Source organism: Cebus imitator, unplaced genomic scaffold (assembly GCF_001604975.1).
Source record: "Cebus imitator isolate Cc_AM_T3 unplaced genomic scaffold, Cebus_imitator-1.0 Scaffold321, whole genome shotgun sequence".
In the NCBI taxonomy this organism is placed as follows: domain Eukaryota; kingdom Metazoa; phylum Chordata; class Mammalia; order Primates; family Cebidae; genus Cebus; species Cebus imitator.
Genome location: NW_016107636.1, coordinates 1,495,435 through 1,501,477, shown reverse-complemented (window position 1 = coordinate 1,501,477; position 6,043 = coordinate 1,495,435).

The window sequence follows — 6,043 nt, the reverse complement described above, 5'->3', positions numbered from 1 at the left end:
GCTTTTTGGCCATTTGTATATCTTTGGAGAAATGTTTATTCAAATCCTTGGTTCTTTTCTGAATTGGATTGTTTGTATTTTCATTGCAGAGTTGTAGGAGTTCTTTATATATTCTGATTTTTTTCTTTTTTTTTTTGAGACAGAGTTTCGCTCTTGTTGCCCAGGCTGGAGTTCAATGGCTAGATCTTGGCTCATTGCAACCTCTGCCTCCCGTGTTTAAGTGATTCTCCTGCTTCAGCCTCTCAAGTAGCTGGGATTACAGGCATGCGCCACCACGCCCAGCTTATTTCATATTTTTAATAGAGACAAAGTTTCTCCATATTGGTCAGGCTCGTCTCAAACCCTCGACCTCAGGTGATCCACCCGCCTCAGCCTCCCAAAGTGCTGAAATTACCTGCCTGAGCTACTGCCTCCGGCCTATATTCTGAATATTAATCTGTTGTCAGATATATGACTAACAAATGTTTTCTCCCATTATGTGGGTTGTCTTTTTAATCTCTTGATAGTATCTTTTGATGCATGAAAGTTTTTAATTTTGATGGAGTCCAATTATCTATTTCTTCTTTTGTCTGTACTTTTGGTGTAATATCTAAGAAATCATTACCAAATTTGACATCCTTCAGAAACATACTTTTTTTTTTTTTTTTCCATAAAGTCTTGGGGCTGGTCCAAAGGGAGTGAATTATCTTGATTGTTCACAGTCAGTTACAGATGGAACTTCTTGTTCTATTCTTTCCCGACTTCTCACTACTGCACTTGACTAGTCTTAAAAAATAAATAAAAAAAAGTCTTGGAGGAGAAAAGAGGGAGAACAAAGCTTGAAAAACTGAGTATTATGCTGGGTATCTGGGTGACTGAATCAATTGTGCCCCAAACCTCAGCCTCACACAATATACCCAGGTAACAAATCTGTACATGTACCCCCTGAATCTAAAATAAAAGTTGAAATTATTTTGAAAAAGAGAAAAATCTCCAGGGAAATAGAGAATAATTGAGGTCAATGCATAATAATTTCTAGTTGAAGGTAGTAGATAATGAATATATAGTTGTGCAGAGAAGAGAGAACACAATCCAAGTACCTTAATAAACTCTTAACTTTACTTTAGTTTACTTTCAGCAAGAAGAAATAAAATGCAAGTACAGAAGACACAGTGCTTGCCCAACTAAAGAGGAGTTCCGGGAATACGCCAAGTACTTGTTTTAAGTGACAGTTGCATAATCATTTCAAATAAACAATTTGAATTTACGTAGGAGCTTATATATATATATATATTTATTGTGTACACTTTTATCTCTCAAATCCAATTATGCTTTTAAGAATAGGCAAAGGCTTGTTGTAAGGTGATGGACTGATGGTGAATGGGAGTGAGAAGTAAAGCAATTTTTGCAAGCTAGAAGACCCAGCTTTGTTATCTGGGAGGCCCCTTACTTTACACTAAAATATCTATTTGCATGGTTTTGCTCCACTGATGAGAAGAAAATATTTGCTATGACATCCATGTGTCCTGAAGCTTCTATGGCACTTACAATTTCAAATATTACGTCCTGTTGTTAAAGTAGAGACCATAATATTTGGTTTAGAAAGGAAGGATTCCCCATGTATCTAGATTATCTCTCTCTCTCTCTCTCTCTTTCTCTCTCTCTATAGATCTTGTTGCCATGCCAATCACCTAATCACTTATCTTTCAATTCAGAGTATGAATTTGCAGTTAAATTCTGGGTAGTTCCTTGAAATGTCTCTGGGTCTGTTACGAACTCCAAACAGTATTGTTTCCCTGTTATCCAAAGCCTGACTCCAAATTCCTATTTGTTATGTAATTCTTTGTTGGACTGGTGTTTAAACACACATTCCTTTGTATTTATCTTCCATTTCCTGGGAGGTTAATTTTCCTCTTAGAGCAAATTGATCTTCAGCTTTGGGAGGGTCCAGATCATAAAGGGTCTTGCGTGTCTGGTCAAGATATGCAGACATTATATGTCATAGATGGGGAAGCCAGTGAGAAGACAGGATTATACTGATTTGTTAGAAAGCTCACCCTGGCAGCATGGTGGAAAGAGTTTGGAAATAGATGGGATGTTTCCTCTCCCCTTTTTCCTTTCATATTCCAACCTCACTGGGGAAGGGAGGCTTATGTTGGGTATTATAATCCCACGAAGAAACAGGGAGAAAGAAGTTTGAGAAACAGAAACAATACTCACGTAGAAACATGTTCCTATGGGGGTCTATTGTCAAAACCCTGAGATTTCTTTTGCAGTGTTTACCAAACACTCAGCCCATCAGACGTTAAACACATAGACTCATAAATCCTCTTTGATTCTGGCAGGTGGGTTTGCCCACTTCCACTTTGCTTATCTTTTCTATAGAGCAACTGGTCAGATGCTGAGTGTTGGGGACTGGGACAGGCAATTTATATTCTAAAATAGAGGCTTTATATTTTTAATTTTCCTTTGAAAAATTTCAAATGTACAGAACAATAGAGATAATTTTATTATTAAAATAAAATTAATAATTTTAAATATTTAAAATAAAATATTTAATTTTATAATATTAAAATAGCAGAGAAAGGAATACTGCTTTTCCTGTCACCCATGTTCAAAAATTAGTAATATTTTGCCATCCTTGCTTTATTGCTAAATCTACCTTTTTGAAGTCTTTTATATTCATATTATTTTTGACCGACAAATCATAATTATAAATATTTATGAGGTACAGTGTGGCATTTTGATGTGTGTATAAAATGTGAAATGATTAAATCAAGTAAATTAACATATCCATCACCTCAGTTATGTATCATTTTTTATGGTGAGACATTTGAAGTTCACTCTCAGTTATTTTGAAATATATAATGTATTATTATTGACTATAGTCACGCTTCTCTGCAATAGATCTTAAAACCTCTTCCTCCCATCTATCTGAAACTTTACACCCTTTTATCAACAGCTCCTATCTCCTGTCCAACCCCCAGCCTCTAGTAACCACCATTCTACTCTCTACTTGTACGAGTTCAATACTTTTTAGATTCCACACAGAAGTGAGATCATATAGTATTTGTCTCTCTGTGCCTAGTCTGTTTCACTTTTTGCTGAAGTATTTTAAAGCAAATTTTCTCATGACCTTATATCATTACACTTCTACATGCTTCATTATGCACCTCTTACAAACATTTTCTTACATAACCATAATTTCCTTATCACATCTAACAATATTAACAGTAATTCTTGGGTAATCTCTAGTATATCCAGCCTAAATTCAAATGTCCCTACTTGTCTTAAAAATGTATTTGTATAGTTGATTTGTTGAGCTAGGATCCAAACAAAATCAAAGATATTTTAGGTTTTCTCTGGAAACTTCTTTAACCCCACCTTTTCAATTTGTATTGGAGTGTGTTTATGTAGGTCATAATTTTGGAAGCCATTTCTATCCATTTCATTAAACCAGTTACCATGTATGGTAGGCTGAATAATGGTCTTTCCCCTCTTTTTCCCATGATATCCAGGTCCCAATCCCTGGAACCTATGAATGTTAACCTACATGGCAAGAGAGATTTTGTAGATGTGATTAAGTTAAACTTCTTGAGATGGGAAGATTATCCCAGTATATGGGTGAACATTAACTGCACTTACATGTGTCCTTATAAGAAGGAAGTGGAGGTTGGGTGTGGTGGCTCACACCTTTAATCCCAGCATTTTGGGAGGTCAAGGTGGGCAGATCACCTGGGTCAGGAGTTAGATACCAGTCTGGCCAACATGGCAAAAGCCCGTCTCTACTAAAAATACAAAAATTAGCCGGGCATGGTGGTGCGTGCCTGTAGTCCCAGCTACTTGGGAGGCTGAGGCAGGAGAATTGCTTGAACCCGGGAGGCGAGGTTGTGGTGAGCCGACATCGCGCCATTGCACTCCAGCCTGGGTAACAAGAGCGAAACTCCGCCTCAAAAACAACAACAACAAACAAACACAAATTAGCCTAGTGTGGTGGCTGGCTAATTTCATCCACTTGGATGAAATCTCATTTGCTCAGGAGGCTGAGGCAGGAGAATTGCTTGAACCTGGGAAGTGGAAGTTGCAGTGAGCTGAGATCATGCCACTGTGCTCCAGCCTGGGTGATAGAATGAGACTCTGTCTCATTAAAAAAGAGAAGGAAGTGGAGATATTTAATGCAGAAGACAGGGAAGACAGAAGGCTGTCAGAGTCACAGAGAGAACATGCTATACTGCTGGCTTTAAAGATGGAGGAAAGGGTCGGAGCCAAAGAATACAGGTGGCTACTGGAAACAGGCGAAGGCAATGCAAGGGACTCTTTCCTCAAGACTTCAGGGAACCCTACCTACACCTTAATCTCATTCCAGTAAAACTGATTTTAGACTTCAGGACTCCAGAATGGTAAGAGAATCAATTTGTGCTGTTTTAGTTCACCAAGTTAATAGTAATTTGTTATAGCAGCCATAGGAATCTAATACACCATGATTCAAAGGTATCTCTTAAGTAGGAATTCTATTCTTTGTAGTAGATGAGATAATTCAGAGGCCAGAGCTACTGGAGAGGCAACATGCAGTTGAGGAAATGGTAATGAACTTGGAACTGGATTCTAGACTACATTCTGCCAATGACTTTGAGCCAAGTTGACCTTCCCGATATTCATTTCCCACACATATAAAAATCAAAGGAATGGGCCAGGCACAGTAGTTCATACCTGTAATCCCAGATGTTTGGGAAGTCAAGGCAGGAAGATTGCTTGGGCCCAGGGGTTTGAGGCTGCAGTGAGCCGTGATCACGCCAGTGCATTCCAGCCTGAGTGACAGAGTAAGACTCTGACTCAAAAACAAACAGAACAAAACAAAACACAAAAGTCAAAGGAATGGACAGGATAAGTTATTCTTGAGAGTCTTTTAATTTCTTTACCCTGTTTCACCAGATAAAATCAAGTAAGATGGGCAAGGCAATAGAACAATAAGGGCAGAGGAAAGCAACAGAGGACACCAAATGCTTATAAAAGGCCTCAAAGCTTACGGAACTGTGTGGAAGGACATGGAGAAGGTAGGGAAGAGGTTAACACTGCAAAGTAACCAGAACAATCTTATTACTTTACGTTGGTGTTTGTACTGGCATGGAGTATGTTTAACTGCTGTGGACGGCAATGCCTCAGGTCTTACTGAGAGGTATCCCTCCTTTTCTTCCCTATTTCTTCACTAAGTCACAGTGTAGCGCTAGCAGCCTGATCTGCAAATCAACAGTGTAAAAAGCTCAAATCTAGAGGCTGAAAGCTTATTGCATTGACTTTCTCATCCTAGAGGTCCCTGAATGCAGAACTTGGGAACTTCTGGACTTCCTGTGCGACAGCTTGCTTATACCTGGAAGGGGCCCGTGTCTGGGAATAGTCACATTTATCAAACGGCTAATGGTCCTTTTACTGGGTTAAAAGCTTTACATTTGAAATCCTCCTATCTTCACAAATATCTCTCTGGAGTAGTTATTGGAACCTCTGTTGTGTTGGTAAGGAAACAAAGTTCAGCAGAAGATATGATTTTACCCAAGATGACACAACTGGCAAGTGGTTAAGTCTGAATCCTTTTCTAATATTCATTTAGTTATAAATTAAACTTTAAAGGGCAGGATCCAAGATGGTCGTTTAGGAACAGCTCAGGATTGCAGCTCCCAGTGAAAGCACAGAGGCTGCTGCAGGTGATCCCCAGGCAAGTAGGTCCTGGAGTGGACCTCAGCAGACCTACAGCAAAGGGGCCAGACTGTCAGAAGGAAAACCAAGAAACAGAAGTAACCTCATCATCAACAAACAGAACATCCACTCAGATACCCAATCCGAAAGCCAGCAACTACAAAGACGACAGGTGGATAAATCCATAAAGATGGGAAGAAATCAGCACAAAAAGGATGAAAACACCCAAAACCAGAACACCTCTCCTCCTACAAGGGATCACAACTCCTCACCAGCAAGGGAACAAGGTTGGATGGAGAACGAGTGTGATGAAATGACAGAATCAGACTTCAGAAGGTGGGTAGTAAGAAACTTCTGTGAACTTAAAGAACAT